Source organism: Cervus canadensis, chromosome 17 (genome assembly GCF_019320065.1).
Source record: "Cervus canadensis isolate Bull #8, Minnesota chromosome 17, ASM1932006v1, whole genome shotgun sequence".
NCBI lineage: Eukaryota > Metazoa > Chordata > Mammalia > Artiodactyla > Cervidae > Cervus > Cervus canadensis.
Window position 1 is genome coordinate 1,993,426 of NC_057402.1, and position 16,825 is coordinate 2,010,250.

General features: G+C 47.1%; 1 long non-coding RNA gene across 1 annotated transcript in view; it reads right to left on the minus strand.

The window, feature by feature from the left end:
- Positions 1 to 1,938: 1,938 nt before the first annotated feature.
- The window catches only part of LOC122419736, a 28,940-nt gene continuing 14,053 nt past the window's right edge, over positions 1,939 to 16,825 (minus strand). Inside the window, exon 3 of the long non-coding RNA XR_006262971.1 lies at positions 1,939 to 2,390. This is a non-coding gene — a long non-coding RNA (uncharacterized LOC122419736). The remainder of the gene's footprint in view (positions 2,391 to 16,825) is intronic.

Consider the following 16,825-nt stretch of genomic DNA (forward strand, 5'->3'; position numbering starts at 1 on the left):
GAGGTGATGCAAAACAGAACTTTGAGTATTCAAACCAGGGTCAGTTTCTGGAATCCCAGAGCATGGCCTGACCCATCCCACTTACATCCTTCAGTGGGATCAAACTAATTGACCCCGTTGACATAGCGGTTTGTGGTTTCTGGTGAGGAAGGACCTGGTAAGAGTGAAAAGAAAAGCAAACGGAATTCAAAAAACCAGGTTCCAACTCCAATGCTGTGCTTAACTGGGAGATCTTGGGTTACTTACTTCTCCTCCTATGACTCAGACATCTGGCTGTAAAAATGAGGACAGTAATTCTTCCCCTATCCTGAGTTCTAAATGACACTGAATATAAAGGAGTTGTTTAAACTCCAAACCATCATATAAGTGTGTGTGTGCTCAGTCGTGTCTGACTTTTCGGGACCCCATGGACTGTAGCCCACCGCTACACCACGACACCACTGTCCGTGGGATTCTCCAGGCACGAATACTGGAGTGGATTGCCATTCCCTTCCCCAGGGGATCTTCCTGACCCAGAGCTGGCATTATTACCAGAATATCATCTCTGTTAGCATCGTTCAATCTTCATGATAGGTTAGAATGGGCAGAACACCTTGCAGGAGTGAGAGAATCAGCCAATGGGAGAGCTCCATGCCCGTAATAGAGCCAGCCGGGTATGCTGGAAACCGTGAAGAACTCTAGGTCAAAAGTACACAACGTCTTAAATGGCTTAAACATCCAGTGAGATAATAGGAAATTAGGTCAAACTTTAAGTAGGAGTTAGAGAAAGAAGACCTGTTGCCTTGAGGACATCTGGTATACCTGGGGAAAAAAAAATAAAACTGGATCTTGGCTTTTCAGAGCCTTGGAAGATACAGAGGGCATGAAAAAAAAAAAAAAAATCCAGAGCCTATTCAGGATATGGAATCCAAGAGAAGATTTTCCTTATTAAAAAAAAAGTCAGAGTCTCAAGGGGAGCAAGCGTGAACTAGATGGAGACATACACATATACAACATAGCTTCTTCCCCCACCACCAACACACACAGAACAGAGCCCTGGTGCTGAGCAGAGAAGCCTTTAGATTGTCAACGGGAGACTTTTACACAGCCCCAACCTCCTTCTCAAGCCTCACTTTCCTTTACTATCTGCTTAATCGTCATCCCCAAGCTACTATGACACACTTCCTCATCTCTGCTGGCCTTTTCCTATACTTCCCCTGCTACGCCTTCCATAGGCTTAATGTTCTCTGCCTAAAAGTTCCACTGGACAACCCCCTCTGGGATTGCTAAAAATGAAGGTAACGTTCTTTTTAAAAAATACCCACAAGGATTGGGAGTAGAGCATCAGCAGAGAGGAAGCCAAAAACTTCTATAAGATGGAAGGAGAAAGAGGAGTGACGAAAGACTCAGAAGAGAAGAAATCACACTTCAGGACACTCATGGAAGGGCCTTTGGCAAAGGAGAGAGAAGATGAACTTAGGAGCTTCAGATGGGCTCAGGATCAGAAACATGTAAGAAAAAGCAGGAGTGAGAAGTGGAGTTGAAAACAGAAGATGAATTAAACTCTGCATTTGCCTATCCGCACACACAGAGAAACAAATGGTTGACAATCACTCTCCTTTTCTTAAACCAGATAAGCTTTCTTTAAAGAAATTAAGCGGGAAGAACTAGGACTGGTGGTGTAAGCACCAATGCTAAAGAGCAAAGACCTCTAGATTGGGGAATGGCAACCCCCTCCATTAATATTCAGCACTCTGACCTGTCAGATGAAAACCTGTCAGCCAGTTTTGTCCAAATACATTGAGTCCCCAGTTGGTTTTCTAGTATCTCTTTTTTAAAACTTATATGATTAATCAAGGGTCATGAGACATTTTAGGGAAATCAAACAAAAAAGAGAGACTGAAATTTTATTTAAAAGGAAAAGCTGATTTTGGAGGAAACAAAGATAATTTAGAAAAAATAAACTTGTCTTCTCTGAGATATGCAAGAATATATTCCATCCACAAGAAAAGAACAATATGCTATGAAGAAGAACAATCATAGAGCAAGAAAGTGCTGGGAAATTAAATATGTGATGTCAAAAAAAAAAGAAAATTGAACAAAAATGTTGGGAGGTAACATTAAGGAAATCTAGAATGCAGAACAGAAAAAGCAATGAAATGGAAATATGAGAGCAAAGTGGAGAAGAGTCATGCGTGCTATGCGCTAAGTCGCTTCGATTGTTGAAATTCCTCAAAAGTGTTAGTTGCTAGTCACGGCTGACTCTTTCTGGCCACATGGATGGTAGCCCATTGACTATTCATGGAATTTTCCAAGCAAGTATACTGTAGTGGGTTACCACTTGCCTCTTCCAAGGGATCTTCCTGACTCAGGGAATCAAACCTGGGTCTCCAGTCTTGCAAGCAAATTCTCTACAACGCAAGAAAACAAAGGAACCCATTAGAAACTTAAAAAAAAAGAAAAGAAGCAGCAATCACAGTAATAATCCTAGTACTCTCAGCTGTGAGGTGAACAATATTTACAGTCCCAATAAAGTAAACATGATTTGCTTCATGGATGTTCCATTTCTGGAATCAACCTACAGATAAAGCTTGATAGACTGTAAAACAAAACAAAAAATAAATGTTATCCATCTTAACATTTAAAAGTGAAAGTACGGTTACTAAGAATGAGAAGCAGAAGAGGGGAAGTGGGAGAGGAGGTGATAAGAAGGGTTGGAATGTCATACACTCATCTCATAAGACTTGAGTCAAAGGTTACTGTTCACCACTGATGGAATACAAAATGTGTATATGTATGATTTAAACTAATAAAGAGACTAAAAGATTGTGTGTGTGTTTGTGTGTATGTGTGTGTGTGCAAAATGAACTAGGGGCAGAGACGTGGGTAATGGTCCAAATGAACCAATTCATTTGTTGTGGGAAGGCCCTGATATACAAATATCTAAACTTGATCAATCAAAAATAACATTATTAACATGTTTAGCACATGTGTATATATTATATAGATACCAGGAAACAAGCAGAAATAGTTAACAGAATTAAAAGTGATTTACTCAGGAGAAAAGCATTACAGTGACAAAAGAGTAGGACTTTTCATTAGAAATTTATCTCTAGAGACTTCCCTGGTGGTCCAATAGTTAAGATTCCTTGATGCCAATGCAGAGGGCATGGGTTCCATCCCTGATCGGGGAATTAAGATCCCACATGCTGCATGATACAGCCAAAAGATAAAAGAGTAAAATAAAGGTCTATGAGGTTTTTTTAAAAATGTTAAAAAGGAAATATATCTCTACTGTATTATTTTAAGTAGCTGTTTGATAAATATTTTCAGATTTTTAATCTAATTTTGACTTTAATGTGAGACGGGGATATACCAATTACTTGCATGGTTCTTGAGATGCTATAAGCTTGTTGTTGCTGCTAATGGCTCTATCCCTTTCACCTGGAAATTATTTTAAACTAAAATCTATACTGTTTTATTTATTCACAGATCAAACCTAGAAAGCAAGTTTTAAGTGAATGAAGCCACTAAGGATTCATTCATCTATCATTTATTGGTTTATTGAGTGCCTATGAGTACAATGTTATTTTCAATTCTGCAAAGGCTGCCAAGCTCCATTTATATCCTTAAGGTAACATATGGGATATTTTTCCCCCAAAAAATGGCCACAAAGGAAAGTTTCAGAGTCCAGGTGGCTTTCCACATACCTCACCCATTTCCACACACCCTCACCCAAACCATAAATAGTGGTTTTAACCCACTCTTTAAAAGGAATGGACTGAAGTCAGGATGTTGAGAATTTTAGACCCAGATATTTCATCTTCCCTACTTGTATCACTGAAGCAAGTCACCTCTCCAAGTGGGACCTCTTTCAAATATGAAATAACAAGGTTTGGAATGACTGGACTCTGAAACATCAGACCTTGTTGCCCTGAGATCACTGGTCAACTCCAAAAGCAGGGGACTAGGGAGGGGAAGGGCTGTCTGACTCTGGCATCATTAAAATGGACTGTTTAGGCACCAAAGCACAGCCCGCAGGATGCACCTGAGGAATCAGATGGCAGCCTGTGAAGCAATTCCATTTGGTGGAAAGATGGAAGGCCTGGGGTCTAGAGACCCAGGCTTTTGTTCCAGCTCTGCCAAAACGCTGCTATATGATACTGAACAAGTCACCACAGCTCTGTAGCCCTGAATGTCCTCACCTGGAAGATGAAAGGGTTCATGGAGACAATCCCTGAAGTCCCTTCCAGCTCTGACATGCTCATTCCATGATTGCGTGACCATCAAATTAAATTAAAACCAGACCTTTTGCATCACCCCGTGTGTTGGCGAAGACAGGTAACACGCCCATGTGTACATGAAAAAGCCTCCGACAGTGGGTCGCTCAGCTTCTTGTTGTTGTTGGGATTTTTTTTTTTTTTTTAATCCTTTCCTGAGCTTATCAGCCCATGATCAAGGGCTCCTTCTCCAATGCAGGTGCTTATCTGCCCGCTGAGGCCAAGGGCACATCTTAGTAACTTGCAGCTTGTGAAGCAACGCGGGCGTTTCTGCCACTGTTAAGCCACCACCTCTGGCTACAATAAGGCGTTGCCTGATAAACAGACTTGCTCCATACTCGTCTGCCTGGGAAGGAGAGAAATAGCCTGTCAGTCCACTCCTGCCAAGGTCTGCACCCAGCCGTGTGCAGGTAGAGCTTGATATTGGGGTCATCTTAAGATGCTATTCAGCTTGGGGGAAAGATGGATGAGAGATACAGCTCTGGTGTGGTAGGCTTCCTAGGCACCTGGACCCAGGGCCTGAAGGGTCCTTGGAGGAATGCCAGAGGTCAGAATAGAGACCTGCTAGCTGGGAGGGGGCAGGGGGGTCTCCTGGAAAACCAAGGCTGGGCTTGGTATCGATGTGCCATAGAGAAATGGCGTCCAGATCTGGCTATTTCTAAAACCAGGGATGACTCATCCTTTCAAGGAAAATTTCCTAAGATCTGATATCCACTGGCCAAGGAAGAAACACACAGATGAATGAACACATAGGTCCTTCCCATCAAAGAGTTCCCAGTCTGATTATGAGAGGAAATAGGCAAATAAAGCAAATAATTGTAGTGCCTTTAACACCTAATGTGCCTAGTCACCACTCTCGGTACCAGAGAAATTTAAGTGAAATATGTCTGATCTCACAAAGCTTCAATCACCAACTTCCTTCTGAAAATCTTCCTGGGGTAAAGACGATAGTTTGCAGAATGCTTCCTAAGGACTTGGCTTCCTTGATAGCTCAGACAGTAAAGAATCTGCCTGCAATGCAGGAGACCCAGGTTCAATCCCTGGATCAGGAAGATCCCCTGGAGAAAGTAATGGCTACCCACTCCAGTATTCTTGCCTAGAGAATTCCACGGACAGAGGAGCCTGGTGGGCTAATCTGTGGGGTTGCAAAGAGTCAGACAAAACTGAGTGACTAACACTTTCAACTTGCCTGGGGACTAGGCTCCACGCTGGGCGCTCTGCATGTTTTAGCTGGAGTCATTCTAATGAGGTGGTGATCACAACTCCTATTTCACATATGAGGAAACCAAGATCAGAAATGCTGGGAGACTTTGCCTGCAACCTCTCAGTTGGCAGGTCCCTGGGGTGACATTGGACCCACATCTGTGCATCCCCAAAGCCCGACTTCCTTTTACTTTAATGTTCTGCCATAGCTCAGTCCTTCCCAAATCCAGAAGTGTCATCTTTCCGACCCTTGCTCTCAGCCTGCTCCTTTACTCAAGGACAGGAATCACCTTATCAGTTAGTATAGGATAGGTTGTGCTGCAGTAACAACTCTAAATATCCATGACGTCAAGCAAGGATTCACTCCCCACTTATGCTCCATGGCAACATAAGTAGGCAGGTAGCTCTGCCCGTTATCATCACTCAGGTCTCCAAATTAATGGAGTTTGCACTCAAGGTGTTTCCCAGGTCACCAGTGCAGAAGTGTCGAGCTGGAGAGTGTCCCGCTAATTATTTAAATACTCCAGCCCAGGAGTGACATATGTCAGATTCGCTCGCAACTCGTTGGCCAGAACTAGTCACATGGCCACAATTAACCACAGGAAAGAAGACTGGATATTGATAAGCAGTGGGGGTATCTGCCAATATCGTTGTTCATCCAGGTCCCCTGGTATGAAACCCCAGTCTTCAGGACTGCTGAATTGTTTCCCCCCTTAACCATAAACTAAAGGAAACAGATCTTACTCTGGAATCCCTCAGACTTTCAGAACTTCTGGAAACTTGGCACTTACTTGTGTAGTCTCTGTTGTCTTATCTGTAAAACAGGGGCAATAATGCCTTATCACAGGACTATGATGAAAATTTACAAGCTAATCCATGTAAAACAAGCTCAATAGCCTTTAGGTCTCCCTTCCTACCCAACCTTTCCATCGTGTTCCCATTTAAATGTTCCAGCCTCTTTTCTCAGGCCCCCGTGACTGGCATCTTTCACCAGCACCATTGCAACATTCACTGGTCCCTCTGCCTTGAACTGCATTCCATCCGACCCCTGTGGCTTTCTGGTGACCTTCCTGAGCCAAAAATAAAAAATAAAAATCTTACTTTGTACTTTCTCTGCTCCTGATTCTGTTATGGTTCCCTGCAGCTTACAGGACATAGTCACTCCCCAAGCCATCTTTCTAGTCTCCCCCCCATATCCTTCCCATCTTTCATACACACTGGACCATTTTCCATCCCTTGGCGGTGCAATGCATGTGTTCTCGGTTGTGTGCAAGTCTTTGTGATCCCATGGACTGTAGCCCGTCAGGCTCCTCTGTCCACGGAATTTTCCAGGCAATTCCATGGAATGGGAGTGGGCTGCCATTTCCTTCTCCAGTGAATCTTCTTGACCCAGGGATGGAATCCACATCTGCTGCATTGATAGGTGGATTCTTTACCACTCGGCCACCTGGGAAGCTCTCCCATGCCCTGAGCCTTCCCCAGTTGACCACAGACTCCTGCCTGGAATGGCTTTTGCCCTCCCTCATCTGGCAAACTCCTATTCACACTTCAAAACTCGGTTCACATGTCACCACCCAGATGAGGGTTTTCACAGGTACTCCCACAGAGCTCATTTGCTTTCACCTGCTGTTAGCCTGAAATTGCACCATCAGCATGCCGCTGAGTCAAGTCTCCAGCCAGAGTTTCTTCACTCGGTTCTCTTTCATAAGGGCTCAGACAGCAGACCAAGCCCTGACTTTGACTTCAGGGCTTTTCCCAAGCTTCCTTTGTAATCTTAGAAAAGTCAGCTCTCACTTGCAACTTTCCCCTTGTGGAGGGATTCACTGTTTGGTGAGCTGCTATAGAAATATCTCAACCTCCTTATGGTCACTATCTGCCTTGGGCCCTTTCCATATGAGGATCCACCTGTTCCCAAGGAAACAGACACTGGGAATGACCTCATCCTTCAGGGGGATCCCCCCCTCACCACCCCTCCTTGGGTAACTTTCCCATTATAGATCCACTGTGTCCTGAGATGTGTCCTATACAGTCCATGGAATTCTTCAGGCCAGAATACTGGAGTGGGTAGCCATTCCCTTCTCCAGGAGATCTTCCCAACCCAGTTCTCCCACATTGCAGGTGGATTCTTTACCAGCTGAGCCATCAGGGAAATCCAAGAACACTAGAGTGGGTAGCCTATCCCTTCTCCAGCGGATCTTCCCGACCCAGGAATCAAAGCTGAGTCTCCTGCAGTGCAGGCAGATTCTTTTACCAACTGAACTACCAGGGAAGCCCCTCCTGAGATGTTACAGAAAGCATTCCTGCGACAACACTTATACACACAAAGATAGAGCAGTACAAAAAGAGATGGAGGGGAAGTATTCCATCCCAAGCAAGCCTCACGATGGACACAGGAGCTTTCATCCTTATACCCTTAGGTGTGTGGACAGTGAAGACTATGGCTGGACTTCACATTTACCCACACAATTCTTTGGCAAGTTGTCTCCAACAGATGAGATATGTGAGGTATAGAATGGTAACTTGACTCACGTAAGGTCCTCCTGTATTTTCAAGACCTGGGCAGAAACAAGCCATAGGAACCCTTCTGGTTTTTAGTTCATTGCTCAGAAATTCATGGAAAAGCAAGTCATGGACCTTGATCACAACCCATGAGTATGTAGGCAACTAAGAAGTGACAGGAGAGTGTGAAGTAGTCTGCTCATCCAGGAGCAAAATGCACCTGATCTACGTCAATCAAGATGAACAGATCCCCCAAAACACATCAGGAGGGAAAATGAAAATGGGTTCCTGATGGTCTTGTACCATATGATACAATGAAAAGTGAAAGTGAAGTCATGTCTCTTTGCGACCCCATGGACTGTAGCCCGCCAGGCTCCTCTGTCCATGGGATTCTCCAGGTGAGAATACGGGAGTGAGTTGCCATTTCCTTCTCCAGGGGATCTTCCCGACCCAGGGATCAAACTTCTTGCATTGCAGGCAGATTTTTTACCATTTGAGCTACCAGGGAAGCCCATGATACATGATACTATTATGTAAATATGTAAAGGCTTGATCACAAAAACAATTTGAAATATTGTGTGTGTGTGTATATGTGTGTGTATAATTTTTGTGGCTTGGAAGGAAGGGCATCAAACTTGTAACAATAGCTGCTTTTGTGGAAAAGGAAATGGACCTGAGTAGGAATCGTAGTCATGGGAGACAGCTGGAGATTTATCTAATCAGTTCTAAAGGTTTATAAAGTGCTCTAGTGCACTCATCCATTACTGGCAGACTCATCCAGCTATACACATAGAAAAATAAATAAACATGGGAAAAAAAGCAAACGGTTAATTTTGGGTGTAGGAAAATAAAGGACATCCCCGGTGGCTCAGTGGTAAAGATCCACCTGCAATGCAGGGGCCACAGGAGGCACAGTTTCGATCTATGCATCCAGAAGATCCCCTGGAGGAGGGCGTGGCACCCCACTCCAGTACTCTTGCCTGGAGAATCCCATGGACAGAGGAGCCTGGCGGGCTATGGTCCATAGGGTCACAAAGGGTTGGACACAACTGAAGTGACTTAGAACACAGGTATATAAAGTGAGTGGAATTTAGAAAAAAAAAAAAAACTCTGAACGAATTCTGGGTTCAGATCCCATCTCTGGTGCCAACAAGCCGTGAGACTGCCAGTGGTCTCCTTACCATCTGTGTGCCTCAGTTTCCACACTGATGCCCACAGGGGATGGGACCAGTCACAAAGGTGTCTCCCAGGTCTTAGCCCTCTGAGCTCTGCATACAGATGGGTCGTGTCCCGGCCTAGCCAGGTGCCCTTTTGCAGCCAGATTGAAACTAAACCAAGTTTTAGTTCAGTTTTTGGTGATGTTTCATGTGGGAAAGGTATAAATTATGCACAGGCTAAAGGTGAGAAAGGAAGAAAGGAAAGAGATGATGAAGAAATACCAGTTCCGTAGGGTCCTGCCAACACAAGACTGGACTCCACCTCTCTTCTGCTTGTGTGAGCATTTGCACACACACACCCCACACGGCAGGGCTATAGAAGTGACCGCCAGGGAGTTCTGTGTTATCTCCACCCAGAAACCAGTTCAGCTCATCCACCTCCCACCAGAGCCCATACATCCCCAGGACCTCCAGCTCCTCTCTTCCAGGGTCTAGTGCAGAAAGGGTCGCACTGTATTCTACTGAAGTCCCCACAGTGTAGTCACTCCAATCTACCTATTCCAACACCACCGCTCAGCATGGTTGGACTAAACACCCTCACTTGCATAAAACGCTCTGAGACAGATATGGTCTGATTGGATCCCAGGGGCCACCAGCCAGGGAGGAAGGAGCAAGGCTGGACTCCTACTCCTGGTGCTAATGAAAAGCAGAACTCTGCCCTGCGTGGCTGGCGTGGGGCTGAGCACACCACGTGTCTTTGCTCACTAGTCTCCCATCAGCCTAACATCACAGGCAGAAAAACCACAGCTCAGCGCGGTCTGCCCAATGCACACCCTGCCAGGCCAGCAACCCGGCTCAAGTTCAAAGCCCTTTGCCCTGGACAATGTTCCCACACATCTGTAGGGCAACAAGTTTGGAAGCCACGTGAAGCTGGGCTCCAAGTCCTTTTTGTTGCATTCACACCATTTAAATTTAGAACGGTCTCAGCTCTCCAAGGCAATGGGCAGCTACCATTCAGCCATCAGGACGTTTGTAGCAGGAAGAAAGGCCACCTTGGAGTCATCAGCAGAGCTTTGCAACTCTTGTCTTCTTTGTCAGTTGGCACAAGAATGCCTACCTTGAGGTGCTCCAGGCAGGCTCAGGCAAGAGGACAAGTAGGAAGATGCTCAGTAAATTCCTCCCCGCTTTGGGTCAGCCTGGTAACAGTCACAGCGGCCCTGACCTGTCCTCTCCTGGTGGCTAAGACAGACCGTGTGTTCCAGTGAGAAGCAACTTGACGACCTGCCCCCGGCTGCCTCGGGTCTAGCTGTGCCTGCAAAGCTGCAGGATGTGGTCAGCTCGACAGCGAGGCACGCAGAAAAGAGTTTCCCAGAGGCCTTTGCAGCAAAGCCGCAAGTTGGAGAAATAATTTGTTGCCTTTGCTGTCTTTTCATAAGGCAGCCTCTTAAAGCTACCAAAAAGAAAAAAAAAAAAGTCATTTTCTTCCAAAATGGAATTCCTTCTCATGAAAGGGTAAGCATGGAAATTATTAAGCCTAAGAGACAATCTCCTTTGCCAACTACGAAATCTCACCAGGACATTGGACAGTCTATGCAGAGAAGAATCTGAACTCCTTTATGAGAGCACCAGGCAGTCCTTTCATTATTAGTAAAACATACCTCATCTGGTCGAGGAGCAAAACCAAGACAGCTTAGAAGGGCTGCTTGGACATCAAACCCATCTAACAAAATGGTGCTTTGATGAGTTCCATGTAAATGAATCCAAAACATGTGATTTAAAGGTCCTCAAAACAGAGGAGGCTTGGAAAAAGGGCAGCAGCAGACTGTCCTTTAGAAAACCACACTCGGGGCTGAACCAAACCCAAATGCTTAAAAGATTTTTGACTGTGGTCTGGTGGCCCAGCCATTAATTCTGAAGCTCAAAGTGGACTCTGGGTGCCTATAGAAGACAATGATACCCATGGACGAAGCCCTCCTGGCGTGACCCACCCACCAACCCAGGTGTCTGGAAAGGGAAGTGAACCGACACCAACTCTCACACCTTTCTTCTGCTTTCTTGTCATTCCCAAGGCAGTGTGGCTTTGGAGCAAAGGATTCCTGAGTGACAGGAAGGGCAGTCTGCATGATGTCTTCACCAAGCCTCTTCCTTGCATCACCAAGGTCATGTCTCTTCTTGTCTCCTGTCCTTCCTGCAAGTTGTTGCTCAGTCACCCAATCCTGTCCAACTCTCTGCAACTCCATGGACTGCAGCACACCAGGTCTCCCTGTCCTTCATTATCTCCTGGAGCTTGCTCAAACTCATGTCCATTGAGTTGGTGATGACATCCAACCACCTCATCCTCTGTCATCCCCTTTTCCTCCCGCCTTCAGTCTTTCCCAGCATCAGGATCTTTTCCAATGAGTCAGCTCTTCTCATCAGGTGGCCAAACTATTGAAGTTTCAGCTTCAGCATCAGTCCTTCCAATGAATAGTCAGGGTTGATTTCCTTTAGGATTGACCGGTTTGATCTCCTTGCTGTCTAAGTGACTCTCAGGAGTCTTCTCCAGCACCACGTTAGAAAGCATCGATTCCTACAAGACCAGGACTCATTCAGCAACTGCTCAGGAAGGAGAGGCTGGAGCCTTTTGGTATTTTGAAACGTAGCCAAGATAGGTGGTGGGAATGGGCCCAGAGAGGGAGGTGACAGGACACAGGCCCAGAGTCACAGTGCCATTCTCAAGGAGTCAGGATGGCGAGCAGTGCCCTTTTGGGGAGCAGAGGCCTTGTATCTGGAGACTAAGCTGGAAGAGAAGGAGGGGACATAAGCCAAGATCTTGATGTACACACGGCCAGGGTCCCTGGAGAACAGATGTTGAGAGTCGCATCCAGGGGTGCTCTTGGGAACACCAGGTCTGGAGGGGTAGCAAAGAAGTTCAGGAAAGCAAGACTGGACAGAGGGAAAATTGAACTACAAGGCAGAGTTATAAGGAAAGCAGCTGTTGACACCACAGGAAGCTCTGGAGCTAAGATGGACCTTCAGAGATGGTCCAAATGCAGGTGAAGGGGCTGGACTTTTATGCCTTGGCATTATCCAGACATCTACCAGGTTGAGGGTGTTTAAGCTTGGCCAAGGAAGCTTCCTGAGGCTGACGGTAACGTCCAGAATGGAATGACATAGCCAACACTCCAAGTGTCTGAGAAGTTGAGAGCCCCTGTCCTGAAGCAGAATCTCGGCAGCTCACAACAGCATCCACTACAGAGCCCTGGACCCACTTGTTTCACAAACTAAGTTCACATTATCTGGGAACAGCTGGTTGCTCTCCCTTTCCTGAGAAAAATGACAAGAGGAAGGAAGGTTAATAGGACAAACCGCAGCCACTGCTGCTGCCCTGGTGTCTTGGCACATCTCACATCCCTCACCCATCCGCTGCAACGTGTCCTGTACGCTGTTCTTACTGACCGGTGTCTCTCTGGGTCCAGGTGACTGGCCTAAGATGAACCACTTCACTTCACCAGCAGTAAAAACTAATCTAAGGAAGCAAGGGAGGTAGGACTGGACAGAGGGAGATGCTGAACTCTGAGGAGTCCTGTGTGTGAGTACTCTTTGCGACCCCGTGAACTGTAGCCCACCAGGCTCCTCTGTCCATGGGATTCTCCAGGCAAGAACACTGGAGTCGGTTGCCATTTCTTCCTCCAAGGGATCTTCCCAACCCAGGGACCAAACCCAGCATCTCCAGCATCTCTTGCATTGGCAGGTGCATGCTTTGCCACTGCACCACCTGTGTTGCCCTGAGGAGTCCCATCCGACCTAATTAGGGATCTGACCCTGGCATAGTGGGTGTGAAGGTTTTGAGGAATCAACTTCTTCTGGAACACTCTGCTGCTCTTATAATGAAGACCTGGGCCTGATCCTCAACTTGTCTACCCTCCAGGAGGAAAGTCTCTTTATAGGTTGCCCTCTGGCCTTCACACCTAGCCTTTAATTGATGCTTAGTCACCCTCAGCCATGCATTGTCTCTCTGTAATGTATTGGCTGCTCCCAGGGACAAGCATCCCATTCCATAATACTTTTAACCACTACCCCTCCCTCCTCACCTGAGAAATTACAGCTGCCTGTGCTTCTTTTTCTCCAATACTCCATCCCATTTCAGCAGCAGCAAAAGGTTTGATCCTCAGAGCCTGTGAATCTATTCCTTTGAGTGGCAGAAGTGACTTTGCTGATGTGATTAGGGACACTGAGATGGGGAGGTGATCCTGGGTGACTGGGGTCCAGTGTCATCACAGAGGTGCTCATGAGACAGGCAGGAAGGTCAGAATTGGAGATTCAAAGATACGGTGCTCCCCAGCTGGGGAGGTTCCGTGAGCCCAGAACCGGGAGCTCCCAGAAAGTGAAAAAGTCAAGGAGATGGTTTCTCCCCTGGAGCCTCCAAAAGGTGTGAGGCCCTGTGACTCCCTGTTTCGATTCAGTGGGACCCGTTTCAGGCCTGTGACTGCTGAGGAGAGATGAGGGACTGCTGCGGAAAGGGAGCAGGAGATTTGAGAGGCAGCCATGGACTTGGGGGCACCAGTGACCATGGCGGGTGAGAAGGGACAGTAACGTCACCCGCAGGTGTCTGCTGGTCGACACTCATGCAGAAATGCGAAGAAAGAAGGAAGAAACAGGAACTGGAGGAGAGGGTGATGTCTGAGGTCGGTGACACTTCTTTTGAGGTCGGTGATCCTTAGATCACCTTTGGGATGCTCTGGAGGTCAAATGAGGAAGGGGCGGGGGGGAAAGGGAGGCCACATGCTATGATTCAGCCTCGTGAAGGTACCAGCATTGGAAAGGCTGGGAGGCAAGGAGACCGGTTTAAGCCTGTGTCACCAGCCCTCTGCCCAGTGTCTGCTTGGACAGGGGTCTCCTGTCTGAGCATCTGCAGAATCAGGGAACCAAGTCCCTCAAACAAGGGTGGGTGAGTTGGCTCAGCTGCTTTCAAAGCTCCTCTTTAAGAGGGCGGCATGAATGGAGAGAGTAACATGGAAACTTACATTACCATATGTAAACTTACATTACCATATGTAAAGTAGATCACCAACGGGAATTTGTTGTATGTCTCAGGGAACTCAAACAGGGGCTCTGTATAAACCTAGAGGGGTGGGGTGGGGAGGGAGATGGGAGCGAGGTTTCAAGAGGGAGGGGACATATATATATATATGTTAGGTAATATATATATAACCCATGGCTGATTCATGTTGATACATGGCAGAAAACAACAAAATTATGTAAAGCAGTTATCCTTTAATTAAAAAATAAATAAACAAAATCAGATTTAAAATCAGACCTTAGTGTCTGCCAAAGTCAGCTTCCTATTGGTGTGTGCCCTGTTTTTGCTCTCCCAAGCCCCTCCAATGGCCTCTTTTCTCAGGCAGCGCCCCCTCCCCCGCCTCGGGAAACTGTGGTCATGATCCTGCACTGCTCCCACTGAAATGTGCACACCCCCCTTCATTCAGTCTTTCCATCCTTCCCCTTTTGTACAGGTGACACGATGTCAGCTTCCCCCTCTGAGACTTCCCACTGATGGCTTTACTATAACCATCCTCCAATTTGCTTTTTTTTTTTTAACTACACCCACCCCCCACTCGGAAGTGATCTAACACCCGAGGCATAAGGGAACGAAGCAGAAAAGCTTGGAGCTCCCATTTCCCTCACTCAAAACTCTGAAGCCCTTGTATCGCAGTCTCAGATTCCATTAGCTTTTTATGAACTGGCATGTCGTTCCGCAGACCTGTATTGAATAAGGTCCCCAAGGCACTTCCCTCACGTGTTTCTACAAAGCCGAGTGGCCCCATCCTGACCTTGCGCTTTGGTTGTTTGAGCTGATGCGTGAGAGGTCGCATTTATCAAGGTTCCAAGGCACAGAGGGTTATGTGATCGTGGTTCTGTCTTCCCCACTGGGTCCAGGTTCCTGCAAAGCCTCGGCCCTGTCCCTTGCACTTGGGAAACACTAGGACCTGCCACAAAAGTCACAGCCAATGGGAAGGGGGCTGGGGGAGCGACGGAAGGAATGCGGGAAGGGCAGCAAAAGCAAAAAAGGCAGGAGGGTTATGGGAAGAGCAGAGGGGGAACCGAGGGGACTTGCCGTACCTGGGGGAGTCAGGTGGGCCTGAGGCATGATGGGAAGTGGCTGAGAGCGGTAGGCAGGCTCAGGAGCTCGGGAGCCCAGGGTGGGTCAGGGAGGCGATCACTCAGAGGTTCTGGATGGCAGAACCTAGGCAGGGGAGGGGCAGAGACCAGATGACGTGGAGGTGGGCAGCATGCAGTCCAAGGCCGTGCTGGCTGGTCTGTTCAGCCTCCTGGGAAGAAGATACCCTGCCTGCTCTCTGAAGCAGTGGACATCGGGTCTCTGGGCTGCAAAAATCTAAGTCCAGCCCCATCAGAAAGTGAGGTCAAGATCAGGATTGTCACGGGGCCTAGAGTGAGGCTGGGCTGAATCCTCCCATGGGAGCCATGCAACAGGCTGTAGGGAGCACAGGAACTGGGAAAGCTGAGGCAGCATGCGGACGAGAAGAAAAAGGACGGGAATTAAATGAAATGATCTAGGAAAAGCCTTCCACACTGTGCTCAGCACTTAGTAAATATTCATTTCATGGTGGCAGTGATGGTGGCAGGGTTGAAATGAGGGAAATCAGGAAGAAAAAGAGTGAACAAAGGAGAGAGGAGCAGAAAGGCAATAACCTGATATTTACCAAGGGTCTGTGCTCTCGGCACCCGCTAGCTGCCTTCACCTTTTCTAGTTCCATTAAGCCTGCTCAGCAGTTTGATGAGATGGGTGGACTTACTCCATTTTACTAATGGGGAAACCAAAGCTCAAAGGCTGAAGGCAACTGCCCAGCTGAAAATTGCCATGGCAGGATTCAAGGTCTGTGCAATTGGAAAGCTCTTGCCTTCTGGTGAGGAGGAGATACAGAAGCTGCTGATGACCAGCTCCAGAGAACCAGCTGGCTAGACACAGAAAATTCAAATATGGGTTCTGACCCTGGGGATCTCCAAGAGGTCAGGAAAGAGGCTCTACACAATGGAGGCGGCCTGAACAATGATCCCATCAAATTCAGACCATGCAGCAATAGAGGTACACAGCATCCTGGGAGCCCAGAGGAGGCAGGGAAAGAAGACTTCCTGGAGGAGGTGACATTTGAACTGAGCTGTGTGATGACTGTCCATTTTCCCAGAAGATGGAGGCACATTTGGTTTAAGGCAGTGTGTGGAAATGGGCAGCTCTCTAACAATCTGTCCTGCCTTCTGCTCCATCCCTAATTCACCCACCTTCCACAGCAGTCCAGATCAATGATGTGTATGTGTGCTCAGTCGCTCAGTCATGTCCAACTCTTTGCAGCCCCATGGACTGTAGCCCGTGAGGCTCCTCTGTCCATGGGATTTCCCAGGCCAGAATACTGGAGTGGGTAGCCATTCCCTTCTCCAGGGGATCTTCCCAACCCAGGGATTGAACCCAAGTCACTTTCATCTCCTGCATCATCAGGCAGATTCTTTACCACCTGAGAAGCCCGAATCAACGATGACTGCTCCAAATGTTACTAGTAATGTCTTCCCAGTCTTTGTTCCTCTTTCTCTCCAAGAAACGTTCAGACTCCATCATTCCTCCCACAGTATATCCAGCCTCTGGCTAGAAAAAGAGCTTTTTGTGGCTGAGCCAGCTACTGCAATGGGTCTCCATCAGAGGAGAAAGAAGAT